This window comes from Canis lupus, chromosome 31 (assembly GCF_011100685.1).
Source record: "Canis lupus familiaris isolate Mischka breed German Shepherd chromosome 31, alternate assembly UU_Cfam_GSD_1.0, whole genome shotgun sequence".
Taxonomy (NCBI): Eukaryota; Metazoa; Chordata; class Mammalia; order Carnivora; family Canidae; genus Canis; species Canis lupus.
In genome coordinates, this window is record NC_049252.1 from 27,568,335 (window position 1) to 27,580,413 (window position 12,079).

At 44.9% G+C, this 12,079-nt stretch overlaps 1 long non-coding RNA gene across 1 annotated transcript; it reads left to right on the plus strand.

The window, feature by feature from the left end:
• The first annotated feature begins 7,363 nt into the window (after positions 1–7,363).
• LOC119867018 lies at positions 7,364–11,552 on the plus strand. The gene is made up of 3 exons (XR_005381996.1): positions 7,364–7,473; positions 9,919–10,066; positions 11,310–11,552. It is a non-coding gene; the product is annotated as an uncharacterized LOC119867018 (long non-coding RNA).
• The last annotated feature ends 527 nt before the right edge of the window (positions 11,553–12,079 follow it).

A 12,079-nucleotide genomic window follows, 5' to 3' on the forward strand; every position in this document is an offset into this window, starting at 1 on the left:
TCTGGGAGACACTCTGTATATGCCTCAGAAGTTTTGGCAGAATGAAGCCACCTTTGCCTACCTCAGTGACTTAACTAACACACCTGTATATGGGCTTATCCTTCTTCTGTGTCATTCTCTACCCCTCCACCATTCTTGGTTTCTAGGATCACATCTCTAATAAACTACCTGCACTGAAAATAAACCCCACTTTATTCTTCTTCTCCTGCCCCCCTACTTAAATGCACTCTGCAAAAGCTACTTTCTGCTCCACCATTTGAATGAAGTGTAGAGCAAGTCCTCTGATTGGTATGTGTATGGAGAAGGATGCCTTTATTAAATAATTGAAAAGACTTCTGGTCATCTATAATCATAAAAATGCTTCATTTCAGTAATTGAAATGTCCAGACCTATCTAATGGTATGGTCGTCCCTCAAATTTAAAGCTATGCCCTTTTGACTATTCAGGTCTATGATAGCTTGACTGTCACAGGGGATGGACAACTCAGACTTGTGCTTCATCTCTTTTCAGTTTGCTAAGCAAAAGTTCTAGCCTTTTCAAGGTGGGAGCAGAGGGAAGAAGGGAGAGGTAAGGAGATAAGAAAGTTCCCCCCTGCCCCTTTTTATTCTGATGAGTGCTATCATGAGATGCAAAAGCTATTTCTGAGCTGGGTGTATGTTTAGAGATGATGCCTTCTCTTATGGGGCACTTTGGGAGAGAGCAGAGATATCCCCACCCCAACAATTCTTGGGAATTTCTCATCTGTAATTCACTTGACAGGCAAATGCTCTTCCCTGGCTGGCCACCCCCTCTTTCCCCTTTGGCTCCTGGGAATCCAGTGGTCTACACCCCTTTCAGGACCAAGATGCTCTTCCAGATTGTCCTCTTGGACATAGGTCCCTCTCCCATGTGGGCTATCTGGCTCAAGTGACATAGCCTTCAGTTTTTGCTCTGACAAACTCTGGGAGCAGAGGGCATCCCCAATGCTGCCACTTCTTTTGTCCCTACCACCAGAGCCAAAAGGTCTCATCTTCAGATTTTTCAGGAGTGATTCAGACACTACTAGGTTCACTCAAGCTCTTGGAGACTTGGAGTAGGCTCTGGGGGGACCCACTGAAGCCCGTTTCTCTAGGCTATAGGTGAGGGGGGAAGTACCACCCATCACCTCCATATGTATTGCTGTGGGATGGAGTCAGGGAGTGTTGTGTTACAGTTCTCAGCTGTTGATAGCTCTCTACAAAAATGTTCATCTAATCCCCAACTTCCTAGGTTTCTACAGCCCTGTTTTATGGACTGGAGCTGGGTGGTCAACTAAGGGCAAAATCTAGTTACTCGATTCTCTACTGCAAGTCCTGCTTAGGTGACCCCATTCCTCACTTTGGAAAGTGGGAATCATTACGATCTGTTGTCTTGGAGATGCAGCCTTAATTGAGCAAAAGAGTGGGGGGGAGTGTCCCTGTTTAACATCTTATTGCACATAATATACAAATTGGCTCAGCAGTAAACAATATTTACAAGGTCCTAATAATGTAAACATGGGAGACTGATATAACCAAAAATAATGACGGGAACCTAATGAGAGATGGGAAGCAGCATCACAGAGCCATTTCATCCACAGAATGTGTAAGTCAAGGCTCCTAGGTGTAAACAACAGGTTCTATTCTGGCTCATTAAAGCAGGAAATGAGGTTTTTAGAGGATGTATAGCAGGTGCAGTCCAGAACCTCTGGGAGCAATGTCTGACATACTACAGGCTGCACTCGTGGATGCCCCTCTGTTGCCAGTGCCCGGCACCCAAGCTGCAGCCAGCACATCATGCCACGACACCCTGGACCATGTGTCAGAGCCTCTGACCTTTTGGCCTCCCCAAAGCCAGACCTATACCTCCATGGGCACCAGAATACGCCTTCCTCTGCATGCCTCTTTCTCCACGTGCTCACTTCAGAATCAAACTTCGAGCAGGTGCATCTGATTGATGACGTCCAAATTACATCGCTGCACACCCAGCTGTCAGGGAGGCTGAGAATGCGATTTTTATGGCTTCTATCTTGGGAATGCAGGAAATGACCAAAATACGTGGAATCTTCAAAAAATATCAAGCCTCTACCAAAAGCAAATTTCTCCTTCCAGAAGTCAATAGATGATGACAAAAACTGATAAATCCAAAAAATTGCAGACAAGCATCTTATCCAGAAAAATGATGGTAAATGCCACAAGAAACAACTAGAGCAGAAAGTCAGTCCTGGAAAGGAGGATGGAAAGTAAAGAGTAGTGGGTTAAGGGATAGCTTTTTTTTTTTTTCAAAGAAATTGTTGGGAAGTGTGAATTTTTTTTTTTACAGCGTGTGTATGTGGTACCCTGATAAATATAAAACTGTTAAAGGGGTCACATTTTATAAGCATCAGACTTGAAAGGTGACACATCTCAGATACCCCAGGGCAGCTGGCCCAGTAGAACCACATGCTGCCAAATACCGTGTTTGCTGCTAATCTGCCCCCAGCTGTCTGCTGTGGAACTTGCTGCTGGATCTCTTGCTAACCGTTCAGCGTTGGCATAAGTGGGGAAACAGATTGGCTCTTCTTGGATTTTTTTCATCCACAATAAATATGAAGACCACATTAAAGTTTAAAAGAAAAGTATAATACCAAGTTTACCAAACATTTCTCAATGCAGGATCTTACATTTTACAAGGCTATAGTTTCAAGGACAGACCAAAAAAGCCCTCTGTGACTCTTCCCCACCTCATGTGCCTGGGGCCAGCTTCACAGGGGTACTACCCTATCCCAGAAGGATCCCACACTTGGTGCTCTGCTGTTGCTGTCTCAAAATCCTTAATAGTTTTTTTGACAGGAAGCCCCTGGATCTTCATTTGGCACTGGGTCTCGCAAACTGTAGACAGTCTTGCATGTGCCTTAAAGTCCAGTACTAAATTGAAGAATTAAATGAAGAAGACACATTAGTCAAGGTTTTAGTATATTTTCCTCTCTCTCTGTGTCTGTGATTCTTAATCTGGGGGCTCCTGAAATTGCACACAGCCCTTTCTGTAGACATGTAGACCATGCACCCGTGCATTTATCTTGAGGTCTTAGTCTATATCAGATTCTCAAAAATTCCACGACCCTCGAAAGTCTAAGAACCACCAATGAGATTTGACCTTCCAGTTCCTCGTTGACAACACAGGATAAGTGTGTAGATCATCCTAAATCACCTCTCAATTTTGTTGACAGTAGGTGGTGTGTAAATTATAACGACATCATGTGTTCATTCTGTAGGCTGAACCATGTGCTCACATTTCTCATCACCAGGCATCCCTCCCAATGCAGGGGGACAGCGCCAAGCAATGGGCAACCTTCCCTTGTTTAAAGTGGTTGGAAATGGCACAGCTGTTAGATTCTTTTCTTAGGCAAAAACTTAGGTGCTTAGAAGCAAAGTTGTCCGTCTGGAAGGAGTCGTTTTATGTATGCAAGGCAGCCCATCAAAAGGAAAATTCATTTGATACAGTGTGGCTTTAAGAGTTACTTGCCTTTCATGGAATCCTCTTGATAATAATAAACTCTGAAAAAAAAATAGAATCAAAGCATGTTAAAACTGGATGGGCTCCTAGAGACGGATGGGAGCTGCTCACACAAAAAAGCTGAGCGTATGTTAAAGCATTTTAGGGACAGTTTGCCAAAGTTTATTTAGTCTTGTGATTTTGACAGGTTAAATGGACCTTTGAGATCTTTCTTCCTCAAACACACAGGCTCACTTGCATAATTAATAGAGTCCCAGAAGAGCAGGGGGTGGTCTTAGCTCCAACGTCTTGCCTAGGATTCTAGAGTTAGCACAGGGCTCTCATATGCCCAAATTACTATATTCCATTTTCTCCATTTTCCTTGGTGTAAGAAATATCATCCACCATTGTTCAGGTAAAGAAATCAAAACCCAGAGAAGTTGCATAATATGCCCAAGGCCTAGAACGGGGGAGGTGCTGCTGACTCCTAACCAAATTCTGCTTCCCCTACCTCTCCAGCTTTGGGAGACATCCAGGCAGTGACACTTCCCCAGATGGGTTCTCTGCAAAGTCTCAGACTTTGCGGTTGAAATTTGGGTGGCTCTGAAGGCTCTGCTGGGAGGCTCTCGCACCCACTTCTTAGCACTGTGATCTTAGGCAGGTCACTTAACTTATCCATGCCTCAGCCTCTTAAACCTTATAATTAGAACAGTAATACTACCCAGCTCTTAGAATTTCAGTGAGAAGTGAGTTTTTATATGTAAAAGTCTTTCTTAAAAGTCCTAGCTTGTAATAAGCAATAAGCACCATGATATTCACTGGTATTATTAGTGGTAATACTATTATAATTATCCTTACATGTCACCAATATTGGAAATTATTTCTAAATAGCTTCCACAATCTGGAGACAAAAATAATCAGGAGACAAGAAGAGAAGAATCTTGGTGTTGTTTTGATGCTCACACTTGGAGACCTAGAGATGAACTCTTCTTTATTTACCATTTATATTTATTTTGTGCATGGCCTCACCACGTGCTCATGCATTTTTAACACCAAGCCAAGAAGGGCTTTGGGTTGACAGTGTTGATTGGATGGGATTGATGTATTTTAATGTGCCCTGCTCCCTCCTCGTTCCGTACATTGAATGGTGACACTAGGCTGTCATGAACACAAAGGTCTCCTCAAAACTAATTTCATTGTCCACTTGGAATGAAGTTTGAGGAGCAGAAATGCTGTCTCTGATAAATCAGGGTGTTAACAATTCCATGGTCGGGGAGAAGGCAAACAATATGACCCACTCATTCTCCTTAGAGACATTCAAAGTAGATCGACCGTTATTCCTTCAAATATATTTAAATTCCCCCTGCAACCTGCTGTCCAGCCACTCAGCAGCCCACACAAGCCAACCAATGGGCAGGATTTTTAAGTGGAGAAATGAAGGAGTAGATGTATGACTATTTCAGTAAATCGCACCTCACTCTTCTTCCTCTGTATCAATTTCCATCAGGAAATTAAATGCACCCCCTGCCAGCTGTATTCCTTCACTGACACCTCAGAGGCCAACTCCTAACAACAGGATCTGTTCTTAGACATGACTACCACCTCGCCCTGACCCTGTCTGCAAGGTGTCTGGAAGATAGGTACGCTCCGCAGCCCCCCTGCCATCTTTGAGCTTTGCTTTTAGGGACCTCCTAGCAGGCAACCAACCCATGATGGAAGCCTAAGGAGGGGGGTGTATGTTAGATGGGGGATTTGAAACTTCTCTTTGTGAGTTTTCTGATCCTATGTCTGACCATTTGGCCAGGCATTTTTCTGGTGGACTTTATAATAATCCAGGCCACAACAGCCAGAGAGAGAGAGAGAGAAGGAAAGAAAGATCTAAAATACTATGTACAAAGAGAATAGCCCAAACTACATGATTTCATCCCCATCTGCATTGATGGAATAACTTTATGCTTTCAGGGACTAAGTATCCATAGGACCAGAGACTCCTTTTCCTCCTCTGCTGGCCCCTCACTATCTCCATATCCACAAAGAGACTCCGCAGCTGCACTCTGTGCCCCCATACACACTCTGATTTCAGCACAACAGATTCATTTAGAGAACTAATTGGTAAATAAGAGATCTTTGGCAAGAAAGGAGGTCTAAAATTAATAGTGCCTTTTAACCAGAGGGTGAGTATGGGGTGATTACAGTACTCATGAAATAAACCTGCTGGGGGAAAGACAGAAGTGAGGCAAGTCGGAGAGAGAAGGCTAACATCAAGGCGACCCGGTGAGTTTTTTGTCTGAGTAGCTGGATGACTTTCCCTTACATAAAGTTGTTATTCAGATTAGTAGGAGAGGCTTGATAAGTGTCAAATGCAGAGCAATCAGAAGATGTGGCTTTAATGTGTCCTGAAAATGCAGTCATGCCTTCGTTCTTCTAATATTCCGGTGTTTGCAGGATTACACAGCAGCTCACTGCCGCTGTCCTGTCCCTGAATGCCCTGGACTTTGCTTCTCAGCTGCAAGGCCCTAACTTTTATCAAGCCATGAAGGATGCTGTCCAAGAAAAAACTGGAGAAGTCAGGCTCTCACACCCACTTCTCCAGGAGGTCTGAAAGCCCAGTGGCGGAAGACAGGGTGCTGGCCTGCATCCAGAGGCCCCCCGACCTAGGTAGGCGTGCAGGTGCTGGGGACACTGGGCAGGAGGCTCCCAGGCTTGGGGCACCGGTGCCTCAAGTTCTTCTCGAGACTCTGTTCCCAGAGTTGCCAAGGTCTCCCAGTCCCCATCTGTCAAGTTGTTAGAGAACATCAAGTCAGATGACATGCTGTGTCACCAGAGGCTGGGGGCACACACCTCCAAACACTGCTGCTGGGAGTGTGAACTCCCATCTCGAAGGTGGGCAGCTTGGCAATATCTAGCCAAATAAAGAAATGCACATGCCCTTTGGGAGAGCCATCCCACGTACATAAAGTGCAGTATCACTAGGATCTCCGCCGTAGCATCATTTGCACTAGAAAGAAATTGGACACAACCTAAAAGTCTATCACAAGATGCCCAGTTGTGTAAATGATAACATGCATACAAAGAAAATTGGCATTGCCATTACAAACAAGAATCCCTGCCCCCTACAATCAATCCCTGACACAGGATCAGCTCCATGATACTATGAAGTAGAAAAAGAGAAGGGCACAAGCTTGTGTGTAATATGCTACTATTTGTCCGCAGCGTACATTTGTGTACGTACCTGCTTGTCAGAATTACTCTGCAAGTGTCTGCAAGGAACCGGTTAACTGCAGTTCCTTCTAAGGAGGAGAAGCCTCTGGAAGCTGAGAGTCAGGAGAGGAGAAAGAGTTGCTTCCCAGCTTCCAGCATGGACCGTAGTCAAGTATTAATTTTTTAAACAACAACAACAAAAAACCCACAGTTATTTTTTTATTTGATTTAAATTCAATTAATTAGCATATAATGTATTATTTGGTTTCAGAGGTAGAGGTCAGTGACTCAACTGTCTTTTTAAATTTTTTTTTTTAAGATTTTTAATTTAATTATTCATGAGAGACGCAGAGAGAGAGAGGCAGAGACATAGGCAGGGGGAGAAGCAGGCTCCCTGCCTGGAGCCCAATGTGGGACTCGATCCCAGGATGCCCTGAGCCAAAAGCAGATGCTCAACCACCGAGCCACCCAGGTGCCCCTCATCAGTCTTATATAACACCCAGTGCTCATGACATTACCTGTGCTCCTTGATGCCCATCACCCAGTTACCCGACCCCCTTACCCTCCCCCCTCCTACAACCCCCAGTTTGTTTCTTATGATTAAGAGCCTCTTATGAAAACCCCTCATTTATCTATAGAAGGCATTATGACTGTCATCTGGAATTCTTCTAACATTCTAAAGGTCAGAAGTCCAAGATCAGTCTCACTGGGCTAAAACCAGGACTGGTTCTTTCTGGAATCTCTAGAGGAAAATCCAATTCCTTGCATTTTCCAGCTTCAAGAGGCTGCCTGCATTCCTTGGTACGTGGCCACACCCCTCTGGCCTGTGCTTCTATGGTCACATCTCCTCTCCAACTCTGACCCTCCTGACTCCTTCCTCGAAAGACACTTGTAATTAAATTGGGCCCAGGATAGTCCACAATATTTCACAGATTCTGGGGATTAGGACATGGACATCTTTGGCATCCATTATGCAGGCTACCCCAGGGAGCATGGGCAAAAAGTATTCCTGTTCTCGCCTCATTACTTTTTCCACTGTTTCTTAGAACATTCCAGTGAGTACCTGCCATTCAACAGCAGGGTTCACTGCGTTTAAGACCTCACTGTCTCACTCTCTTGAGTGCCCATGTCCTTGACCCTACACTTCTCTACTTTTATTCTCTGATAAGCATAGCTATCAGGTCCAGCTTCAGAGCCTGGAAGCCTCCACTCTGGGATGGGACATTTGAGAATGTTCTAGATTCCCCTGGTGGTTTGCTCAGAGCTCCACATCTTAACAACTAGGCCTTACCTAGATTGCCCGATGCATCCAGCCCATTGACATTTCTGACAATGCCAGATACACTGGCCAGAGCCCTGGAGGGTGAGACAACTAGGATTTAGACAAGGTCACAAGGGTCGTAGTCAGGGCGGTTTTGTGCCACACTTCCCAACCTATTTTTACATATAAAAAGTTGACCAGTGACCCCTTTATTAATTTTCTGCTATTGGCTCTTGAGTTTTAAAAGCTTTTTTCTTCCATACGATTTACATTTACTAAGTAGCAGCCTGTGTGTTCTACTCACAAATTAAGGCATGATTTCCATTAAGCTTTCAAAAATACCCAATAGTTGGGTGCCTGGGGGTTAAGTTGGTTAAACATCTGCCTTCAGCTCAGGTCATGATCTCAGGGTCTTGGGATTGAGCTCCAGTTGGACTCCCTGCTCAGTGGGGAGCCTGCTTCTCCCTCTCCCTCTGACCCCTTCTCGCCACCCCCACTCATGTTCTGTCTCTCTCTCAAATAAATAAAATCTTTAAAAAAAAAAAAAAACCACCCAATAGAAATACATAAACCTCCATTACCATATCTAGGGATAAAAGTCTTGAGAGTCGGGATCCCTGGGTGGCGCAGCGGTTTGGCGCCTGCCTTTGGCCCAGGGCGCGATCCTGGAGACCCGGGATCGAATCCCACGTCAGGCTCCCGGTGCATGGAGCCTGCTTCTCCCTCTGCCTGTGTCTCTGCCTCTCTCTCTCTCTCTCTCTCTCTCTCTCTCTGTGACTATCATAAATAAAATTAAAAAAAAAAAAAATTAAAAAAAAAAAAAAAAGTCTTGAGAGTCCAAGGAGTCTGGGTGGGGAAATGCAGGTACAGAAATAACACAGAGATAATAACAATGCTAGTTAGTCATAGTGCCAAGAGCACCGAGTGGAGGGTCGGGATGCCCAGAGCTGTCTCCACACTGCCACTCACTAGCTGTGCAAAGTGGGGAAGTCACATCCCTGCTCATGATCTCACGGTCCTCGTCTGAAAATCACAGGCCTCTGCCCAAGGCTCTGATTTAATAGGCCCAGGGTGGGATTTAAGCTTTGGTATTTTTAAATGTTCCCCAGATAACTGAAATGTGAAGCCAGGGCTGAGACCACTGGTGGAACAGGATCTAGCCACCTCAGAGAACACGCCGGGCCCGTGTCTGATAGCTGGTCCAGGACGCCTGGGGGAAACACATGGGAGCCTGCGTGGGAGCAGGAGGGCAGCTGGGAAGGCAGGTGGGGCAGTCTGGCGGAGGGAAGCAGGCCAAGCAATGCCTAGAGGCTGCAAACATTGACTCCCAAGGGGTTTGGGCCACCTGGTGAGGCCAAGCAGAAGAGCTCTTGGCAGTTCTGACATAGCTCATCAAGTCAGCAACAGCCAGAGCCTAATGTGATTTGAAAGCCTCCAAAGGAGAAATTGCAAATCAGGGTCACAGCCAGGGCGGTCAGCAGGCTGCTGCTGAGGCTCGCCCGCTGTCCCTCCCCAAGGGGCATCTTCCCCCCTCACTTACCTCATCTGAGCTGAATCATCCTTCCACCAACACCTACAGGGGCAGCATAGTGGGGCAACATTTAGGAGCCGTCTCTGGCTCTGGCCTGGCTGTGAAAAGCTTCTCCCCTAGCAGTTCCTAAACAGGAAAGATAGTGGCTTCCCTGCAAGGCTGATTTCCCAGACAACAGGAGCCTGGTAGGCCCAGAGGCAAGGGATAGAGGCGTGAGGTGGGTAGTGGGTTGGGCCTTTCGCTAATGTCTACTAGGGACTAGCTTGGACTTAAATGAGGCCAAGGTAGGGCAGGATATATTACCCTCGCTGAGATCCTATGGGGAGTTGGTGTCCATCTCAGAGGGAGCTCTAGGGGGAAAGCAAAACCATGCTGAATGTCCCCTTTTGTTGGGACATAAAATTAATTGCTGTCTTTCTTCTCTGCCCTGTTTCTCATGCCCTTTGTCCTATAGAGGATTCTGGAGGAAGCCTCCCAACTTACTTGGAGTAACCATGAGTCCTCTGTCTCTCTGGCATGTGATGATTTTGCTCCATGATTACAGTGATCTGATATCTGAACCCGAAATGGAGAGACAGTTTAGTATATAAGGTTTTCTGATGGTAGGTTTTCCCATTATTTGAAACTCCATGTAAACAAAAAGCCAGATAGAATACCAAAATCTAGACCATGACAAAAAAAAAGTAACATTCAAAGATGAAATTCCAAGACTTTGTGATGCCATCACCATAAAAATGCACTGCAGTGGGGGTAGGAGGGAGGTGTCAGCCAAAATGGTGGAAGAAGGTAGACTGATGATGCACCAAACAATAGGCCAACCAACAACCAAGAAGCTAAAAAGAAAAAGCCAAAGAATGAGTTATTCACAGGGGTTTTTGAAAAGCTCCAAAAATATTCCTGGGCTTCTAGAAAGCCACACACATACATAGGATGGTAGGCATGCCCTGCACTGTGTTATGCTCAGGAAAGGCTGCAAAGGCCATAAGCTCTCACCTCCAACTGACCTTGAGGCTGTGTGCAAGCAGGAAGTGAAGGCCAAAGAAAAGCTGTAAACTGCCTCTCTGGGGTTGAAGGTCTGCCCCTCAGTACACACACAGAGCTCCCCATGAAGTTGGAAAGACTCATTGGTGCTAGGTTTTTAAGGAACCTCTGTCCCATCATGAAGCACATCACCAAGTGAAATGAGCAGAGACTTCATGGCCATCCATGACAGAGAACACAGGCTTTACAGGATTCATCCAGAAAAGCCACTAAAACAACAACACAAACTCTGGAAAGGGGTAAGAATCTGATTCCTAGAGTTGCCACGTTATATTATTTTTTATATTTTATTTATTTATTTATTCATGAGAGAGGCAGAGACATAGGCAAAGGGAAGCTCCATGGGGAGCCCAATGCAGGACTCGATCCCAGAACCCTGGGATCACGTTCTGAGCCAAAGACAGACTCTCAACCGCTGAGCTACCCAGGTGCCCCAATATTATTTAAATAAGGTCCCATGTGACCTCTGATATATCAACTCCTAGGTATACATATTCAATGGAAATACACATCAAATTCACTTAAAAATGTGTACACATGTTTCTAGCAGTCTAGTCATAATGGTCAAAAAAAAGAAAAGAAGCAACCCAAATACCCATCAATGGATAAATGGATGAATGGATAAATGGATAAATAAAATATCGTGTGTGAATGCTATGAAATATTACTTGGCAGTAAAAAGGAAGGGACACCTGACACACACTACAATGTGCATTGACCTTGAAAACATTATGCTAAGTGAAAGAAGCCAGGCAGAAAAACAGCGGCCTCAAAAATTTGCCCTTCCTCCCTCTTTCTCTTCAGGGTGTTAGAGATGAGAAGAATCATGAGGAACTTGGAAATCATCGTTCTACCTTTCTTGCCCAGCTCGACATACACAATAAGACCATTTCTATTTGACAACGTGATGTAGCCACAAAGAGGCAACCTTAACCTTGGGGCAGCCCTGGTGGCTCAGAGGTTTAGCACCACCTTCAGTCCAGAGCATTATCCTGGAGTCCCAGGATCAAGTCCCACGTCGGGTTCCCTGCATGGAGCCTGCTTCTCCCTCTGCCTATGTCTCTGCTTCTCTCTCTCTCTCTCTCATAAATAAATAAAATCTTAAAAAAAAATTTTTTTAACTCCCTTAACCTTTACATCTTATGCAAACAAATAATAGCCCAGTGTGCCAAAGAGCAACAGGTGTCTTTAAAGAGGCCAGAGTTTAATTGCTTTCCTGGATAAATTCTTTGTTTTCTAAATAAAGGCAAGAATCAGTGAATTCAATGAGTTCAGCTCAGTTCAGTGAGCACTACAGTTGTTTGCTGTGCAAATGACCTATTTAGAGATGAATCAGATTTCTGAATTTTCTTCAGTTGCTTTTAACCAAGGGTCTCAGACATCTATTGTTCCATAATCTTCGGAGTGGAGGTGGAGGAGAGAAACAAAAGAAATAACAAATTAATTATATCTTGTAATCTGTAGGAAACTACCATTTGGGGATTTGCTATTTTGTTTACAGGCAAAAATTGCTGCGTGCAGCGACACTGTAATCAAAATGACTAGCAATGGGGAAGGAATTTCAGGCATACTGG